Here is a 21,315-nt window from a genome sequence, read left to right on the forward strand (position 1 = left end):
AACGGTAAACGGTACAAGTATCGTACGGGCGAAAACGAGCGTTACCGTGCTCGTTTTCGAGTTATTGACGAAAAACGGCCTGGAGCGATCGGTCCGGCGGTCGACGCGCGAAAGTTTCTAAGTCCGCTCTGCTCCGAATCATCGCTCCGGCGTCAAAAATCGTCGTAGGACAAAAAATCGACACGCTATCTTGCAGGAAAAAATCCGGGGAACACGATGGCGTCGTCAAAAGTGCAGGTCGTCGAGCTCGTTTTCGAGAGAAAAAAAAAAAAATTCTCAAAATTCGACAAAAAAATAAAACGATTATTGGATCGTGTAGAGAATGTAAAACTGCATATGAATCGCATAGACGAAAATTAGCGTTCTCGTGCTCGTTTTTGTGGAAAAAATTAAAAAAGCTCTCAAAGTTCGAGATAAAAAAAGAAAAAACCATCCACCAGGTAGCCAACGGTAAACGGTACAAGTATCGTACGAGCGAAAACGAGCGTTACCGTGCTCGTTTTCGAGTTATTGACGAAAAACGGCCTGGAGCGATCGGTCCGGCGGTCGACGCGCGAAAGTTTCTAAGTCCGCTCTGCTCCGAATCATCGCTCCGGCGTCAAAAATCGTCGTAGGACAAAAAATCGACACGCTACTTTGCAGGAAAAAATCCGGGGAACACGATGGCGTCGTCAAAAGTGCAGGTCGTCGAGCTCGTTTTCGAGAAAAAAAAAAAAAAATTCTCAAAATTCGACAAACAAATAAAACGATTGTTGGACCGTGTAGAGAATGTACAACTGCATAAGAATCGTATAGACGAAAATTGGCGTTCACGTGCTCGTTTTTGTGGAAAAAATTAAAAAAGCTCTCAAAGTACGAGATAAAAAAAAAAAAACCATCGACCAGGTAGCCAACGGTAAACGGTACAAGTATCGTACGGGCGAAAACGAGCGTTACCGTGCTCGTTTTCGAGTTATTGACGAAAAACGGCCTGGAGCGATCGGTCCGGCGGTCGACGCGCGAAAGTTTCTAAGTCCGCTCTGCTCCGAATCATCGCTCCGGCGTCAAAAATCGTCGTAGGACAAAAACTCGACACGCTATCTTGCATGAAAAAATCCGGGGAACACGATGGCGTCGTCAAAAGTGCAGGTCGTCGAGCTCGTTTTCGAGAGAAAAAAAAAAAAATTCTCAAAATTCGACAAAAAAATAAAACGATTATTGGATCGTGTAGAGAATGTAAAACTGCATAAGAATCGCATAGACGAAAATTAGCGTTCACGTGCTCGTTTTTGTGGAGAAAATTAAAAAAGCTCTCAAAGTTCGAGATAAAAAAAAGAAAAAACCATCCACCAGGTAGCCAACGGTAAACGGTACAAGTATCGTACGGGCGAAAACGAGCGTTACCGTGCTCGTTTTCGAGTTATTGACGAAAAACGGCCTGGAGCGATCGGTCCGGCGGTCGACGCGCGAAAGTTTCCAAGTCCGCTCTGCTCCAGTCCGTGTTGCTCGCATGGCAGGAGCGGCTGGCTCTGCCAACCGCGGGGCACCGGACTGTCGGGGCGGTTCGGCCACTCCTGAAGGAGTGGCTGGACAGAGGCCATGGCAGCCTCACCTACCGGATGGCACAGGTATTTTCCGGGCATGGCAGCTTCGGAAGATACCTGTGCCGGATAGGGAAGGAGCCGACGGCGCGTTGCTGCCACTGCGACGCTGAGCAGGACACGGCGGATCATACCCTGGAGGTATGCCCCGCGTGGGAGGGGGAGCGCCGTGTCCTGGTCGGCGTCGTCGGGCGGGATGTCTCGCTGCCGGGCGTGGTGCGCGCCATGCTCGGCAGCGAGGAGAAGTGGAGGGCCGTGGCCTCCTTCTGCGAGAACGTAATGTTGCAGAAGGAGGCCGCGGGGAGGGAGCGCGAGCTTCAGCGGCGCGCTAAAGCTCGCGCTCGTGCGGTGGCCCGAGGTCGTCGCCCGGTCGCGAGGCGTCGCGGGCGGCCGCCTCGGCGTGGCGGATGACCTAGGCTGGGAGGGGGGTCCTGAGGGGATCCTCCTCCCGCCAGGCGGCGCCGGGTCGGACCGGTTGGGGGTAGGAGTGCCTCCCCCTACCGGTCCGACGCAAGGGGAGGCACCCTCGGCGGTCTGGTGCGGCCATGAACGCCCGGCCGCCGAGGGGTGGAAACGGGATCGCGGGCGGTTGCGAGTTGGGGCTCGCAGCCGCCACTAAACGCGGCCCCGGGACGGATAGCGGCGGGATGGAGTGGCCCCGTCCCGCCGCTATGAGGCAGTGTGTCTACTGGGGGGACCGATTGTCCCCCCGGGGGATGGGCGCGAAAGCGCGGGCACGGGGAGGATACCGGAAGAATGCTTCGAGCGATTCCCGGTATCCTCCCAAAGCGAGCCGAAGGGTCACCGTGGGGTTTTTAGTGGGTAGGTCCCGCGCCTGTCGTTGTACGGGCGCGGGGAATCCCACACACCCCTCCCACCTCTCCCCAAGGAGGTGGGAGGGAGTCTTTCGAAGATTTTCCCCACGACAAAAAAAAAAAAAAAAAAAAAAAAAAAGTCCGCTCTGCTCCGAATCATCGCTCCGGCGTCAAAAATCGTCGTAGGACAAAAAATCGACACGCTACTTTGCAGGAAAAAATCCGGGGAACACGATGGCGTCGTCAAAAGTGCAGGTCGACGAGCTCGTTTTCGAGAGAAAAAAAAAAAAATTCTCAAAATTCGACAAACAAATAAAACGATTGTTGGACCGTGTAGAGAATGTAAAACTACATAAGAATCGTATAGACGAAAATTGGCGTTCACGTGCTCGTTTTTGTGGAGAAAATTAAAAAAGCTCTCAAAGTTCGAGATAAAAAAAGAAAAAACCATCCACCAGGTAGCCAACGGTAAACGGTACAAGTATCGTACGGGCGAAAACGAGCGTTACCGTGCTCGTTTTCGAGTTATTGACGAAAAACGGCCTGGAGCGATCGGTCCGGCGGTCGACGCGCGAAAGATTCTAAGTCCGCTCTGCTCCGAATCATCGCTCCGGCGTCAAAAATCGTCGTAGGACAAAAAATCGACACGCTACTTTGCAGGAAAAAATCCGGGGAACACGATGGCGTCGTCAAAAGTGCAGGTCGTCGAGCTCGTTTTCGAGAGAAAAAAAAAAAAATTCTCAAAATTCGACAAACAAATAAAACGATTGTTGGACCGTGTAGAGAATGTAAAACTGCATAAGAATCGTATAGACGAAAATTGGCGTTCACGTGCTCGTTTTTGTGGAAAAAATTAAAAAAGCTCTCAAAGTTCGAGATAAAAAAAAAAAAACCATCGACCAGGTAGCCAACGGTAAACGGTACAAGTATCGTACGGGCGAAAACGAGCGTTACCGTGCTCGTTTTCGAGTTATTGACGAAAAACGGCCTGGAGCGATCGGTCCGGCGGTCGACGCGCGAAAGTTTCTAAGTCCGCTCTGCTCCGAATCATCGCTCCGGCGTCAAAAATCGTCGTAGGACAAAAAATCGACACGCTATCTTGCAGGAAAAAATCCGGGGAACACGATGGCGTCGTCAAAAGTGCAGGTCGTCGAGCTCGTTTTCGAGAGAAAAAAAAAAAAATTCTCAAAATTCGACAAAAAAATAAAACGATTATTGGATCGTGTAGAGAATGTAAAACTGCATATGAATCGCATAGACGAAAATTAGCGTTCTCGTGCTCGTTTTTGTGGAAAAAATTAAAAAAGCTCTCAAAGTTCGAGATAAAAAAAGAAAAAACCATCCACCAGGTAGCCAACGGTAAACGGTACAAGTATCGTACGAGCGAAAACGAGCGTTACCGTGCTCGTTTTCGAGTTATTGACGAAAAACGGCCTGGAGCGATCGGTCCGGCGGTCGACGCGCGAAAGTTTCTAAGTCCGCTCTGCTCCGAATCATCGCTCCGGCGTCAAAAATCGTCGTAGGACAAAAAATCGACACGCTACTTTGCAGGAAAAAATCCGGGGAACACGATGGCGTCGTCAAAAGTGCAGGTCGTCGAGCTCGTTTTCGAGAAAAAAAAAAAAAAATTCTCAAAATTCGACAAACAAATAAAACGATTGTTGGACCGTGTAGAGAATGTACAACTGCATAAGAATCGTATAGACGAAAATTGGCGTTCACGTGCTCGTTTTTGTGGAAAAAATTAAAAAAGCTCTCAAAGTACGAGATAAAAAAAAAAAAACCATCGACCAGGTAGCCAACGGTAAACGATACAAGTATCGTACGGGCGAAAACGAGCGTTACCGTGCTCGTTTTCGAGTTATTGACGAAAAACGGCCTGGAGCGATCGGTCCGGCGGTCGACGCGCGAAAGTTTCTAAGTCCGCTCTGCTCCGAATCATCGCTCCGGCGTCAAAAATCGTCGTAGGACAAAAAATCGACACGCTCTCTTGCAGGAAAAAATCCGGGGAACACGATGGCGTCGTCAAAAGTGCAGGTCGTCGAGCTCGTTTTCGAGAAAAAAAAAAAAAAATTCTCAAAATTCGACAAAAAAATAAAACGACTATTGGATCGTGTAGAGAATGTGAAACTGCATAAAAATCGTATAGACGAAAATTGGCGTTCACGTGCTCGTTTTTGTGGAAAAAATTAAAAAAGCTGTCAAAGTTCGAGATAAAAAAAAAAAAACCATCGACCAGGTAGCCAACGGTAAACGGTACAAGTATCGTACGGGCGAAAACGAGCGTTACCGTGCTCGTTTTCGAGTTATTGACGAAAAACGGCCTGGAGCGATCGGTCCGGCGGTCGACGCGCGAAAGTTTCTAAGTCCGCTCTGCTCCGAATCATCGCTCCGGCGTCAAAAATCGTCGTAGGACAAAAAATCGACACGCTACTTTGCAGGAAAAAATCCGGGGAACACGATGGCGTCGTCAAAAGTGCAGGTCGTCGAGCTCGTTTTCGAGAAAAAAAAAAAAAATTCTCAAAATTCGACAAAAAAATAAAACGATTATTGGATCGTGTAGAGAATGTAAAACTGCATATGAATCGCATAGACGAAAATTAGCGTTCTCGTGCTCGTTTTTGTGGAAAAAATTAAAAAAGCTCTCAAAGTTCGAGATAAAAAAAGAAAAAACCATCCACCAGGTAGCCAACGGTAAACGGTACAAGTATCGTACGAGCGAAAACGAGCGTTACCGTGCTCGTTTTCGAGTTATTGACGAAAAACGGCCTGGAGCGATCGGTCCGGCGGTCGACGCGCGAAAGTTTCTAAGTCCGCTCTGCTCCGAATCATCGCTCCGGCGTCAAAAATCGTCGTAGGACAAAAAATCGACACGCTACTTTGCAGGAAAAAATCCGGGGAACACGATGGCGTCGTCAAATGTGCAGGTCGTCGAGCTCGTTTTCGAGAAAAAAAAAAAAAAATTCTCAAAATTCGACAAACAAATAAAACGATTGTTGGACCGTGTAGAGAATGTACAACTGCATAAGAATCGTATAGACGAAAATTGGCGTTCACGTGCTCGTTTTTGTGGAGAAAATTAAAAAAGCTCTCAAAGTTCGAGATAAAAAAAGAAAAAACCATCCACCAGGTAGCCAACGGTAAACGGTACAAGTATCGTACGGGCGAAAACGAGCGTTACCGTGCTCGTTTTCGAGTTATTGACGAAAAACGGCCTGGAGCGATCGGTCCGGCGGTCGACGCGCGAAAGATTCTAAGTCCGCTCTGCTCCGAATCATCGCTCCGGCGTCAAAAATCGTCGTAGGACAAAAACTCGACACGCTATCTTGCATGAAAAAATCCGGGGAACACGATGGCGTCGTCAAAAGTGCAGGTCGTCGAGCTCGTTTTCGAGAGAAAAAAAAAAAAATTCTCAAAATTCGACAAAAAAATAAAACGATTATTGGATCGTGTAGAGAATGTAAAACTGCATAAGAATCGCATAGACGAAAATTAGCGTTCACGTGCTCGTTTTTGTGGAGAAAATTAAAAAAGCTCTCAAAGTTCGAGATAAAAAAAGAAAAAACCATCCACCAGGTAGCCAACGGTAAACGGTACAAGTATTGTACGGGCGAAAACGAGCGTTACCGTGCTCGTTTTCGAGTTATTGACGAAAAACGGCCTGGAGCGATCGGTCCGGCGGTCGACGCGCGAAAGTTTCTAAGTCCGCTCTGCTCCGAATCATCGCTCCGGCGTCAAAAATCGTCGTAGGACAAAAAATCGACACGCTACTTTGCAGGAAAAAATCCGGGGAACACGATGGCGTCGTCAAAAGTGCAGGTCGTCGAGCTCGTTTTCGAGAGAAAAAAAAAAAAATTCTCAAAATTCGACAAACAAATAAAACGATTGTTGGACCGTGTAGAGAATGTAAAACTGCATAAGAATCGTATAGACGAAAATTGGCGTTCACGTGCTCGTTTTTGTGGAGAAAATTAAAAAAGCTCTCAAAGTTCGAGATAAAAAAAGAAAAAACCATCCACCAGGTAGCCAACGGTAAACGGTACAAGTATCGTACGGGCGAAAACGAGCGTTACCGTGCTCGTTTTCGAGTTATTGACGAAAAACGGCCTGGAGCGATCGGTCCGGCGGTCGACGCGCGAAAGATTCTAAGTCCGCTCTGCTCCGAATCATCGCTCCGGCGTCAAAAATCGTCGTAGGACAAAAAATCGACACGCTACTTTGCAGGAAAAAATCCGGGGAACACGATGGCGTCGTCAAAAGTGCAGGTCGTCGAGCTCGTTTTCGAGAGAAAAAAAAAAAAATTCTCAAAATTCGACAAACAAATGAAACGATTGTTGGACCGTGTAGAGAATGTAAAACTGCATAAGAATCGTATAGACGAAAATTGGCGTTCACGTGCTCGTTTTTGTGGAAAAAATTAAAAAAGCTCTCAAAGCTCGAGATAAAAAAAAAAAAAACCATCGACCAGGTAGCCAACGGTAGACGGTACAAGTATCGTATGGGCGAAAACGAGCGTTACCGTGCTCGTTTTCGAGTTATTGACGAAAAACGGCCTGGAGCGATCGGTCCGGCGGTCGACGCGCGAAAGTTTCTAAGTCCGCTCTGCTCCGAATCATCGCTCCGGCGTCAAAAATCGTCGTAGGACAAAAACTCGACACGCTATCTTGCATGAAAAAATCCGGGGAACACGATGGCGTCGTCAAAAGTGCAGGTCGTCGAGCTCGTTTTCGAGAGAAAAAAAAAAAAATTCTCAAAATTCGACAAAAAAATAAAACGATTATTGGATCGTGTAGAGAATGTAAAACTGCATAAGAATCGCATAGACGAAAATTAGCGTTCTCGTGCTCGTTTTTGTGGAAAAAATTAAAAAAGCTCTCAAAGTTCGAGATAAAAAAAGAAAAAACCATCCACCAGGTAGCCAACGGTAAACGGTACAAGTATCGTACGAGCGAAAACGAGCGTTACCGTGCTCGTTTTCGAGTTATTGACGAAAAACGGCCTGGAGCGATCGGTCCGGCGGTCGACGCGCGAAAGTTTCTAAGTCCGCTCTGCTCCGAATCATCGCTCCGGCGTCAAAAATCGTCGTAGGACAAAAAATCGACACGCTATCTTGCAGGAAAAAATCCGGGGAACACGATGGCGTCGTCAAAAGTGCAGGTCGTCGAGCTCGTTTTCGAGAGAAAAAAAGAAAAATTCTCAAAATTCGACAAAAAAATAAAACGATTATTGGATCGTGTAGAGAATGTGAAACTGCATAAGAATCGTGTAGACGAAAATTGGCGTTCACGTGCTCGTTTTTGTGGAAAAAATTAAAAAAGCTCTCAAAGCTCGAGATAAAAAAAAAAAAAACCATCGACCAGGTAGCCAACGGTAGACGGTACAAGTATCGTATGGGCGAAAACGAGCGTTACCGTGCTCGTTTTCGAGTTATTGACGAAAAACGGCCTGGAGCGATCGGTCCGGCGGTCGACGCGCGAAAGTTTCTAAGTCCGCTCTGCTCCGAATCATCGCTCCGGCGTCAAAAATCGTCGTAGGACAAAAACTCGACACGCTATCTTGCATGAAAAAATCCGGGGAACACGATGGCGTCGTCAAAAGTGCAGGTCGTCGAGCTCGTTTTCGAGAGAAAAAAAAAAAAATTCTCAAAATTCGACAAAAAAATAAAACGATTATTGGATCGTGTAGAGAATGTAAAACTGCATAAGAATCGCATAGACGAAAATTAGCGTTCACGTGCTCGTTTTTGTGGAGAAAATTAAAAAAGCTCTCAAAGTTCGAGATAAAAAAAGAAAAAACCATCCACCAGGTAGCCAACGGTAAACGGTACAAGTATCGTACGGGCGAAAACGAGCGTTACCGTGCTCGTTTTCGAGTTATTGACGAAAAACGGCCTGGAGCGATCGGTCCGGCGGTCGACGCGCGAAAGTTTCTAAGTCCGCTCTGCTCCCGCCTCGTCGAGCACCTGTCGCGGGGTGATCCCGGTCTGGCCGACTGCCAGTTCGGTTTCCGGGGGGGCCGATCGACTATCGACGCGATAGGTCGTGTGAGGGCCCTCTCGGAGGCGGCCGTCTCCCGGGGAGGAGTGGCATTGGCAATATCCTTGGATATTGCCAATGCCTTTAACACCCTCCCCTGGGAAGAGATAAGGAGGGGGCTCGAATAGCATCGAGTCCCCCCTTGTCTCAGGGCGGTCGTCGGGGATTATCTCCGCGGCAGGTGGATCGAGTATCCGGGCCGGGATGGTGATATGCGGAGGGAGGTGTACTGCGGTGTTCCGCAGGGGTCGGTCCTCGGGCCACTCCTGTGGAACATCGCGTACGACTCGGTGTTGCGGGCCGGCCTCCCCGACGGCGTCAGCACGGTGTGTTATGCGGATGACACACTGGTGCTGGCCGTCGGGGCGCACTGGGGGAGGGCCATGCGTCGCGCGGAGGAGGGGTCGCAACGCGTCGTCGACCGGATCAGGGGGATGGGGATGACGGTGGCGGTCCATAAGACCGAGGTGATTGCGTTTCATTCACCTCGGCAGGATCCGCCACCCCCTCTGATTCGGGTGGGTGGGGCTGACATCGAGGTGAAGCCCCAGATCAGGTATCTGGGGCTGATCCTCGATAGCCACTGGCGTTTCGAGAAGCATTTCCGCTGCCTGGTCCCCCGGTTGGAAAGGATGGTTGCGGCTCTGGGCCGGATCCTGCCCAACCTGGGGGGCCCGGCGGGCCGAGTTCGTCGCCTCTATGTGGCAATGGTCCAGTCGGTGGCCCTATACGGGGCCCCCGTCTGGGCGGACGACCTGGCTGCCTCCCGGCGCAGCATGACTATGCTGCGTCGGGTGCAGAGGCGCATGGCGCTCAGGGTCGTCCGCGGGTATCGGACCATGTCACATGAGGCGGCGACGGTTCTAGCGGGGATGCCGCCCATGGACCTGCTCGCGCGGTCGCACGCGGTGATGTACCGGCACCGCGTCGACCGTCGCGCGGGGGTGGGGGCGGTCCCGGGCGGGCAGGAACCTGCTTGGGGCGATTTGAAGCGCCAGGCCCGGCAGTCCGTGTTGCTCGCGTGGCAGGAGCGGCTGGCTCTGCCAACCGCGGGGCACCGGACTGTCGGGGCGGTTCGGCCACTCCTGAAGGAGTGGCTGGACAGAGGCCATGGCAGCCTCACCTACCGGATGGCACAGGTGTTTTCCGGGCATGGCAGCTTCGGAAGATACCTGTGCCGGATAGGGAAGGAGCCGACGGCGCGTTGCTGCCACTGCGACGCTGAGCAGGACACGGCGGATCATACCCTGGAGGTATGCCCCGCGTGGGAGGGGGAGCGCCGTGTCCTGGTCGGCGTCGTCGGGCGGGATGTCTCGCTGCCGGGCGTGGTGCGCGCCATGCTCGGCAGCGAGGAGAAGTGGAGGGCCGTGGCCTCCTTCTGTGAGAACGTAATGTTGCAGAAGGAGGCCGCGGGGAGGGAGCGCGAGCTTCAGCGGCGCACTGAAGCTCGCGCTCGTGCGGTGGCCCGAGGTCGTCGCCCGGTCGCGAGGCGTCGCGGGCGGCCGCCTCGGCGTGGCGGATGACCTAGGCTGGGAGGGGGGTCCTGAGGGGACCCTCCTCCCGCCAGGCGGCGCCGGGTCGGACCGGTTGGGGGTAGGAGTGCCTCCCCCTACCGGTCCGACGCAAGGGCAGGCACCCTCGGCGGTCTGGTGCGGCCATGAACGCCCGGCCGCCGAGGGGTGGAAACGGGGTCGCGGGCGGTTGCGAGTTGGGGCTCGCAGCCGCCACTAAACGCGGCCCCGGGACGGATAGCGGCGGGATGGAGTGGCCCCGTCCCGCCGCTATGAGGCAGTGTGTCTACTGGGGGGACCGATTGTCCCCCCGGGGGATGGGCGCGAAAGCGCGGGCACGGGGAGGATACCGGAAGAATGCTTCGAGCGATTCCCGGTATCCTCCCAAAGCGTGCCGAAGGGTCACCGTGGGGTTTTTAGTGGGTAGGTCCCGCGCCTGTCGTTGTACGGGCGCGGGGAATCCCACACACCCCTCCCACCTCTCCCCAAGGAGGTGGGGGGGAGTCTTTCGAAGATTTTCCCCACGACAACAAAAAAAAAAAAAAAAAAAAAGTCCGCTCTGCTCCGAATCATCGCTCCGGCGTCAAAAATCGTCGTAGGACAAAAAATCGACACGCTACTTTGCAGGAAAAAATCCGGGGAACACGATGGCGTCGTCAAAAGTGCAGGTCGTCGAGCTCGTTTTCGAGAGAAAAAAAAAAAAATCCTCAAAATTCGACAAACAAATAAAACGATTGTTGGACCGTGTAGAGAATGTAAAACTGCATAAGAATCGTATAGACGAAAATTGGCGTTCACGTGCTCGTTTTTGTGGAGAAAATTAAAAAAGCTCTCAAAGTTCGAGATAAAAAAAGAAAAAACCATCCACCAGGTAGCCAACGGTAAACGGTACAAGTATCGTACGGGCGAAAACGAGCGTTACCGTGCTCGTTTTCGAGTTATTGACGAAAAACGGCCTGGAGCGATCGGTCCGGCGGTCGACGCGCGAAAGATTCTAAGTCCGCTCTGCTCCGAATCATCGCTCCGGCGTCAAAAATCGTCGTAGGACAAAAAATCGACACGCTACTTTGCAGGAAAAAATCCGGGGAACACGATGGCGTCGTCAAAAGTGCAGGTCGTCGAGCTCGTTTTCGAGAGAAAAAAAAAAAAATTCTCAAAATTCGACAAACAAATAAAACGATTGTTGGACCGTGTAGAGAATGTAAAACTGCATAAGAATCGTATAGACGAAAATTGGCGTTCACGTGCTCGTTTTATGGAAAAAATTAAAAAAGCTCTCAAAGTTCGAGATAAAAAAAAAAAAACCATCGACCAGGTAGCCAACGGTAAACGATACAAGTATCGTACGGGCGAAAACGAGCGTTACCGTGCTCGTTTTCGAGTTATTGACGAAAAACGGCCTGGAGCGATCGGTCCGGCGGTCGACGCGCGAAAGTTTCTAAGTCCGCTCTGCTCCGAATCATCGCTCCGGCGTCAAAAATCGTCGTAGGACAAAAACTCGACACGCTATCTTGCATGAAAAAATCCGGGGAACACGATGGCGTCGTCAAAAGTGCAGGTCGTCGAGCTCGTTTTCGAGAGAAAAAAAAAAAAATTCTCAAAATTCGACAAAAAAATAAAACGATTATTGGATTGTGTAGAGAATGTAAAACTGCATAAGAATCGCATAGACGAAAATGAGCGTTCACGTGCTCGTTTTTGTGGAAAAAATTAAAAAAGCTCTCAAAGTTCGAGATAAAAAAAGAAAAAACCATCCACCAGGTAGCCAACGGTAAACGGTACAAGTATCGTACGGGCGAAAACGAGCGTTACCGTGCTCGTTTTCGAGTTATTAACGAAAAACGGCCTGGAGCGATCGGTCCGGCGGTCGACGCGCGAAAGTTTCTAAGTCCGCTCTGCTCCGAATCATCGCTCCGGCGTCAAAAATCGTCGTAGGACAAAAAATCGACACGCTATCTTGCAGGAAAAAATCCGGGGAACACGATGGCGTCGTCAAAAGTGCAGGTCGTCGAGCTCGTTTTCGAGAGAAAAAAAAAAAAATTCTCAAAATTCGACAAAAAAATAAAGCGATTATTGGATCGTATAGAGAATGTGAAACTGCATAAGAATCGTATAGACGAAAATTGGCGTTCACGTGCTCGTTTTTGTGGAAAAAATTAAAAAAGCTCTCAAAGTTCGAGATAAAAAAAAAAAAAACCATCGACCAGGTAGCCAACGGTAAACGATACAAGTATCGTGCGGGCGAAAACGAGCGTTACCGTGCTCGTTTTCGAGTTATTGACGAAAAACGGCCTGGAGCGATCGGTCCGGCGGTCGACGCGCGAAAGTTTCTAAGTCCGCTCTGCTCCGAATCATCGCTCCGGCGTCAAAAATCGTCGTAGGACAAAAAATCGACACGCTATCTTGCAGGAAAAAATCCGGGGAACACGATGGCGTCGTCAAAAGTGCAGGTCGTCGAGCTCGTTTTCGAGAGAAAAAAAAAAAAATTCTCAAAATTCGACAAAAAAATAAAGCGATTATTGGATCGTATAGAGAATGTGAAACTGCATAAGAATCGTATAGACGAAAATTGGCGTTCACGTGCTCGTTTTTGTGGAAAAAATTAAAAAAGCTCTCAAAGTTCGAGATAAAAAAAAAAAAAACCATCGACCAGGTAGCCAACGGTAGACGGTACAAGTATCGTATGGGCGAAAACGAGCGTTACCGTGCTCGTTTTCGAGTTATTGACGAAAAACGGCCTGGAGCGATCGGTCCGGCGGTCGACGCGCGAAAGTTTCCAAGTCTGCTCTGCCCCGAATCATCGCTCCGGCGTCAAAAATCGTCGTAGGACAAAAAATCGACACGCTATCTTGCAGGAAAAAATCCGGGGAACACGATGGCGTCGTCAAAAGTGCAGGTCGTCGAGCTCGTTTTCGAGAGAAAAAAAAAAAAATTCTCAAAATTCGACAAAAAAATAAAACGATTATTGGATCGTGTAGAGAATGTAAAACTGCATAAGAATCGCATAGACGAAAATTAGCGTTCACGTGCTCGTTTTTGTGGAAAAAATTAAAAAAGCTCTCAAAGTTCGAGATAAAAAAAGAAAAAACCATCGACCAGGTAGCCAACGGTAGACGGTACAAGTATCGTATGGGCGAAAACGAGCGTTACCGTGCTCGTTTTCGAGTTATTGACGAAAAACGGCCTGGAGCGATCGGTCCGGCGGTCGACGCGCGAAAGTTTCTAAGTCCGCTCTGCTCCGAATCATCGCTCCGGCGTCAAAAATCGTCGTAGGACAAAAAATCGACACGCTATCTTGCAGGAAAAAATCCGGGGACCACGATGGCGTCGTCAAAAGTGCAGGTCGTCGAGCTCGTTTTCGAGAGAAAAAAAAAAAAATTCTCAAAATTCGACAAAAAAATAAAACGATTATTGGATCGTGTAGAGAATGTAAAACTGCATCAGAATCGCATAGACGAAAATTGGCGTTCACGTGCTCGTTTTTGTGGAAAAAATTAAAAAAGCTCTCAAAGTTCGAGATAAAAAAAAAAAAACCATCGACCAGGTAGCCAACGGTAAACGATACAAGTATCGTACGGGCGAAAACGAGCGTTACCGTGCTCGTTTTCGAGTTATTGACGAAAAACGGCCTGGAGCGATCGGTCCGGCGGTCGACGCGCGAAAGTTTCTAAGTCCGCTCTGCTCCGAATCATCGCTCCGGCGTCAAAAATCGTCGTAGGACAAAAAATCGACACGCTATCTTGCAGGAAAAAATCCGGGGAACACGATGGCGTCGTCAAAAGTGCAGGTCGTCGAGCTCGTTTTCGAGAGAAAAAAAAAAAAATTCTCAAAATTCGACAAAAAAATAAAACGATTATTGGATCGTGTAGAGAATGTGAAACTGCATAAGAATCGTATAGACGAAAATTGGCGTTCACGTGCTCGTTTTTGTGGAAAAAATTAAAAAAGCTCTCAAAGTTCGAGATAAAAAAAAAAAAAACCATCGACCAGGTAGCCAACGGTAGACGGTACAAGTATCGTACGGGCGAAAACGAGCGTTACCGTGCTCGTTTTCGAGTTATTGACGAAAAACGGCCTGGAGCGATCGGTCCGGCGGTCGACGCGCGAAAGTTTCTAAGTCCGCTCTGCTCCGAATCATCGCTCCGGCGTCAAAAATCGTCGTAGGACAAAAAATCGACACGCTATCTTGCAGGAAAAAATCCGGGGAACACGATGGCGTCGTCAAAAGTGCAGGTCGTCGAGCTCGTTTTCGAGAGAAAAAAAAAAAAATTCTCAAAATTCGACAAAAAAATAAAACGATTATTGGATCGTGTAGAGAATGTGAAACTGCATAAGAATCGTATAGACGAAAATTGGCGTTCACGTGCTCGTTTTTGTGGAAAAAATTAAAAAAGCTCTCAAAGTTCGAGATAAAAAAAAAAAAAACCATCGACCAGGTAGCCAACGGTAGACGGTACAAGTATCGTATGGGCGAAAACGAGCGTTACCGTGCTGGTTTTCGAGTTATTGACGAAAAACGGCCTGGAGCGATCGGTCCGGCGGTCGACGCGCAAAAGTTTCTAAGTCCGCTCTGCTCCGAATCATCGCTCCGGTGTCAAAAATCGTCGTAGGACAAAAAATCGACACGCTATCTTGCAGGAAAAAATCCGGGGAACACGATGGCGTCGTCAAAAGTGCAGGTCGTCGAGCTCGTTTTCGAGAGAAAAAAAAAAAAATTCTCAAAATTCGACAAAAAAATAAAGCGATTATTGGATCGTGTAGAGAATGTGAAACTGCATAAGAATCGTGTAGACGAAAATTGGCGTTCACGTGCTCGTTTTTGTGGAGAAAATTAAAAAAGCTCTCAAAGTTCGAGATAAAAAAAGAAAAAACCATCGTCCAGGTAGCCAACGGTAAACGGTACAAGTATCGTACGGGCGAAAACGAGCGTTACCGTGCTCGTTTTCGAGTTATTGACGAAAAACGGCCTGGAGCGATCGGTCCGGCGGTCGACGCGCGAAAGTTTCTAAGTCCGCTCTGCTCCGAATCATCGCTCCGGCGTCAAAAATCGTCGTAGGACAAAAAATCGACACGCTACTTTGCAGGAAAAAATCCGGGGAACACGATGGCGTCGTCAAAAGTGCAGGTCGTCGAGCTCGTTTTCGAGAGAAAAAAAAAAAAATTCTCAAAATTCGACAAACAAATAAAACGATTGTTGGACCGTGTAGAGAATGTAAAACTGCATAAGAATCGTATAGACGAAAATTGGCGTTCACGTGCTCGTTTTTGTGGAGAAAATTAAAAAAGCTCTCAAAGTTCGAGATAAAAAAAGAAAAAACCATCCACCAGGTAGCCAACGGTAAACGGTACAAGTATCGTACGGGCGAAAACGAGCGTTACCGTGCTCGTTTTCGAGTTATTGACGAAAAACGGCCTGGAGCGATCGGTCCGGCGGTCGACGCGCGAAAGATTCTAAGTCCGCTCTGCTCCGAATCATCGCTCCGGCGTCAAAAATCGTCGTAGGACAAAAAATCGACACGCTACTTTGCAGGAAAAAATCCGGGGAACACGATGGCGTCGTCAAAAGTGCAGGTCGTCGAGCTCGTTTTCGAGAGAAAAAAAAAGAAATTCTCAAAATTCGACAAAAAAATAAAACGATTATTGGATTGTGTAGAGAATGTAAAACTGCATAAGAATCGCATAGACGAAAATGAGCGTTCACGTGCTCGTTTTTGTGGAAAAAATTAAAAAAGCTCTCAAAGTTCGAGATAAAAAAAAAAAAAACCATCGACCAGGTAGCCAACGGTAGACGGTACAAGTATCGTATGGGCGAAAACGAGCGTTACCGTGCTCGTTTTCGAGTTATTGACGAAAAACGGCCTGGAGCGATCGGTCCGGCGGTCGACGCGCGAAAGTTTCCAAGTCTGCTCTGCCCCGAATCATCGCTCCGGCGTCAAAAATCGTCGTAGGACAAAAAATCGACACGCTATCTTGCAGGAAAAAATCCGGGGAACACGATGGCGTCGTCAAAAGTGCAGGTCGTCGAGCTCGTTTTCGAGAGAAAAAAAAAAAAATTCTCAAAATTCGACAAAAAAATAAAACGATTATTGGATCGTGTAGAGAATGTAAAACTGCATAAGAATCGCATAGACGAAAATTAGCGTTCACGTGCTCGTTTTTGTGGAAAAAATTAAAAAAGCTCTCAAAGTTCGAGATAAAAAAAGAAAAAACCATCGACCAGGTAGCCAACGGTAGACGGTACAAGTATCGTATGGGCGAAAACGAGCGTTACCGTGCTCGTTTTCGAGTTATTGACGAAAAACGGCCTGGAGCGATCGGTCCGGCGGTCGACGCGCGAAAGTTTCTAAGTCCGCTCTGCTCCGAATCATCGCTCCGGCGTCAAAAATCGTCGTAGGACAAAAAATCGACACGCTATCTTGCAGGAAAAAATCCGGGGACCACGATGGCGTCGTCAAAAGTGCAGGTCGTCGAGCTCGTTTTCGAGAGAAAAAAAAAAAAATTCTCAAAATTCGACAAAAAAATAAAACGATTATTGGATCGTGTAGAGAATGTAAAACTGCATCAGAATCGCATAGACGAAAATTGGCGTTCACGTGCTCGTTTTTGTGGAAAAAATTAAAAAAGCTCTCAAAGTTCGAGATAAAAAAAAAAAAACCATCGACCAGGTAGCCAACGGTAAACGATACAAGTATCGTACGGGCGAAAACGAGCGTTACCGTGCTCGTTTTCGAGTTATTGACGAAAAACGGCCTGGAGCGATCGGTCCGACGGTCGACGCGCGAAAGTTTCTAAGTCCGCTCTGCTCCGAATCATCGCTCCGGCGTCAAAAATCGTCGTAGGACAAAAAATCGACACGCTATCTTGCAGGAAAAAATCCGGGGAACACGATGGCGTCGTCAAAAGTGCAGGTCGTCGAGCTCGTTTTCGAGAGAAAAAAAAAAAAATTCTCAAAATTCGACAAAAAAATAAAACGATTATTGGATCGTGTAGAGAATGTGAAACTGCATAAGAATCGTATAGACGAAAATTGGCGTTCACGTGCTCGTTTTTGTGGAAAAAATTAAAAAAGCTCTCAAAGTTCGAGATAAAAAAAAAAAAAACCATCGACCAGGTAGCCAACGGTAGACGGTACAAGTATCGTACGGGCGAAAACGAGCGTTACCGTGCTCGTTTTCGAGTTATTGACGAAAAACGGCCTGGAGCGATCGGTCCGGCGGTCGACGCGCGAAAGTTTCTAAGTCCGCTCTGCTCCGAATCATCGCTCCGGCGTCAAAAATCGTCGTAGGACAAAAAATCGACACGCTATCTTGCAGGAAAAAATCCGGGGAACACGATGGCGTCGTCAAAAGTGCAGGTCGTCGAGCTCGTTTTCGAGAGAAAAAAAAAAAAATTCTCAAAATTCGACAAACAAATAAAACGATTGTTGGACCCTGTAGAGAATGTAAAACTGCATAAGAATCGTATAGACGAAAATTGGCGTTCACGTGCTCGTTTTTGTGGAGAAAATTAAAAAAGCTCTCAAAGTTCGAGATAAAAAAAGAAAAAACCATCCACCAGGTAGCCAACGGTAAACGGTACAAGTATCGTACGGGCGAAAACGAGCGTTACCGTGCTCGTTTTCGAGTTATTGACGAAAAACGGCCTGGAGCGATCGGTCCGGCGGTCGACGCGCGAAAGATTCTAAGTCCGCTCTGCTCCGAATCATCGCTCCGGCGTCAAAAATCGTCGTAGGACAAAAAATCGACACGCTACTTTGCAGGAAAAAATCCGGGGAACACGATGGCGTCGTCAAAAGTGCAGGTCGTCGAGCTCGTTTTCGAGAGAAAAAAAAAAAAATTCTCAAAATTCGACAAAAAAATAAAACGATTATTGGATTGTGTAGAGAATGTAAAACTGCATAAGAATCGCATAGACGAAAATGAGCGTTCACGTGCTCGTTTTTGTGGAAAAAATTAAAAAAGCTCTCAAAGTTCGAGATAAAAAAAAAAAAACCATCGACCAGGTAGCCAACGGTAAACGATACAAGTATCGTACGGGCGAAAACGAGCGTTACCGTGCTCGTTTTCGAGTTATTGACGAAAAACGGCCTGGAGCGATCGGTCCGGCGGTCGACGCGCGAAAGTTTCTAAGTCCGCTCTGCTCCGAATCATCGCTCCGGCGTCAAAAATCGTCGTAGGACAAAAACTCGACACGCTATCTTGCATGAAAAAATCCGGGGAACACGATGGCGTCGTCAAAAGTGCAGGTCGTCGAGCTCGTTTTCGAGAGAAAAAAAAAAAAATTCTCAAAATTCGACAAAAAAATAAAACGATTATTGGATTGTGTAGAGAATGTAAAACTGCATAAGAATCGCATAGACGAAAATGAGCGTTCACGTGCTCGTTTTTGTGGAAAAAATTAAAAAAGCTCTCAAAGTTCGAGATAAAAAAAGAAAAAACCATCCACCAGGTAGCCAACGGTAAACGGTACAAGTATCGTACGGGCGAAAACGAGCGTTACCGTGCTCGTTTTCGAGTTATTGACGAAAAACGGCCTGGAGCGATCGGTCCGGCGGTCGACGCGCGAAAGTTTCTAAGTCCGCTCTGCTCCGAATCATCGCTCCGGCGTCAAAAATCGTCGTAGGATAAAAAATCGACACGCTACTTTGCAGGAAAAAATCCGGGGAACACGATGGCGTCGTCAAAAGTGCAGGTCGTCGAGCTCGTTTTCGAGAGAAAAAAAAAAAAATTCTCAAAATTCGACAAACAAATAAAACGATTGTTGGACCGTGTAGAGAATGTAAAACTGCATAAGAATCGTATAGACGAAAATTGGCGTTCACGTGCTCGTTTTTGTGGAGAAAATTAAAAAAGCTCTCAAAGTTCGAGATAAAAAAAGAAAAAACCATCCACCAGGTAGCCAACGGTAAACGGTACAAGTATCGTACGGGCGAAAACGAGCGTTACCGTGCTCGTTTTCGAGTTATTGACGAAAAACGGCCTGGAGCGATCGGTCCGGCGGTCGACGCGCGAAAGATTCTAAGTCCGCTCTGCTCCGAATCATCGCTCCGGCGTCAAAAATCGTCGTAGGACAAAAAATCGACACGCTACTTTGCAGGAAAAAATCCGGGGAACACGATGGCGTCGTCAAAAGTGCAGGTCGTCGAGCTCGTTTTCGAGAGAAAAAAAAAAAAATTCTCAAAATTCGACAAAAAAATAAAACGATTATTGGATTGTGTAGAGAATGTAAAACTGCATAAGAATTGCATAGACGAAAATGAGCGTTCACGTGCTCGTTTTTGTGGAAAAAATTAAAAAAGCTCTCAAAGTTCGAGATAAAAAAAAAAAAACCATCGACCAGGTAGCCAACGGTAAACGATACAAGTATCGTACGGGCGAAAACGAGCGTTACCGTGCTCGTTTTCGAGTTATTGACGAAAAACGGCCTGGAGCGATCGGTCCGGCGGTCGACGCGCGAAAGTTTCTAAGTCCGCTCTGCTCCGAATCATCGCTCCGGCGTCAAAAATCGTCGTAGGACAAAAACTCGACACGCTATCTTGCATGAAAAAATCCGGGGAACACGATGGCGTCGTCAAAAGTGCAGGTCGTCGAGCTCGTTTTCGAGAGAAAAAAAAAAAAATTCTCAAAATTCGACAAAAAAATAAAACGATTATTGGATTGTGTAGAGAATGTAAAACTGCATAAGAATCGCATAGACGAAAATGAGCGTTCACGTGCTCGTTTTTGTGGAAAAAATTAAAAAAGCTCTCAAAGTTCGAGATAAAAAAAGAAAGAACCATCCACCAGGTAGCCAACGGTAAACGGTACAAGTATCGTACGGGCGAAAACGAGCGTTACCGTGCTCGTTTTCGAGTTATTGACGAAAAACGGCCTGGAGCGATCGGTCCGGCGGTCGACGCGCGAAAGTTTCTAAGTCCGCTCTGCTCCGAATCATCGCTCCGGCGTCAAAAATCGTCGTAGGACAAAAAATCGACACGCTATCTTGCAGGAAAAAATCCGGGGAACACGATGGCGTCGTCAAAAGTGCAGGTCGTCGAGCTCGTTTTCGAGAGAAAAAAAAAAAAATTCTCAAAATTCGACAAAAAAATAAAGCGATTATTGGATCGTATAGAGAATGTGAAACTGCATAAGAATCGTATAGACGAAAATTGGCGTTCACGTGCTCGTTTTTGTGGAAAAAATTAAAAAAGCTCTCAAAGTTCGAGATAAAAAAAAAAAAAACCATCGACCAGGTAGCCAACGGTAAACGATACAAGTATCGTGCGGGCGAAAACGAGCGTTACCGTGCTCGTTTTCGAGTTATTGACGAAAAACGGCCTGGAGCGATCGGTCCGGCGGTCGACGCGCGAAAGTTTCTAAGTCCGCTCTGCTCCGAATCATCGCTCCGGCGTCAAAAATCGTCGTAGGACAAAAAATCGACACGCTATCTTGCAGGAAAAAATCCGGGGAACACGATGGCGTCGTCAAAAGTGCAGGTCGTCGAGCTCGTTTTCGAGAGAAAAAAAAAAAAATTCTCAAAATTCGACAAAAAAATAAAGCGATTATTGGATCGTATAGAGAATGTGAAACTGCATAAGAATCGTATAGACGAAAATTGGCGTTCACGTGCTCGTTTTTGTGGAAAAAATTAAAAAAGCTCTCAAAGTTCGAGATAAAAAAAAAAAAAACCATCGACCAGGTAGCCAACGGTAGACGGTACAAGTATCGTATGGGCGAAAACGAGCGTTACCGTGCTCGTTTTCGAGTTATTGACGAAAAACGGCCTGGAGCGATCGGTCCGGCGGTCGACGCGCGAAAGTTTCCAAGTCTGCTCTGCCCCGAATCATCGCTCCGGCGTCAAAAATCGTCGTAGGGCAAAAAATCGACACGCTATCTTGCAGGAAAAAATCCGGGGAACACGATGGCGTCGTCAAAAGTGCAGGTCGTCGAGCTCGTTTTCGAGAGAAAAAAAAAAAAATTCTCAAAATTCGACAAAAAAATAAAACGATTATTGGATCGTGTAGAGAATGTAAAACTGCATAAGAATCGCATAGACGAAAATTAGCGTTCACGTGCTCGTTTTTGTGGAAAAAATTAAAAAAGCTCTCAAAGTTCGAGATAAAAAAAGAAAAAACCATCGACCAGGTAGCCAACGGTAGACGGTACAAGTATCGTATGGGCGAAAACGAGCGTTACCGTGCTCGTTTTCGAGTTATTGACGAAAAACGGCCTGGAGCGATCGGTCCGGCGGTCGACGCGCGAAAGTTTCTAAGTCCGCTCTGCTCCGAATCATCGCTCCGGCGTCAAAAATCGTCGTAGGACAAAAAATCGACACGCTATCTTGCAGGAAAAAATCCGGGGACCACGATGGCGTCGTCAAAAGTGCAGGTCGTCGA

The sequence above is a fragment of the Colletes latitarsis genome, chromosome 4 (genome assembly GCF_051014445.1).
Source record: "Colletes latitarsis isolate SP2378_abdomen chromosome 4, iyColLati1, whole genome shotgun sequence".
Lineage (NCBI taxonomy): Eukaryota > Metazoa > Arthropoda > Insecta > Hymenoptera > Colletidae > Colletes > Colletes latitarsis.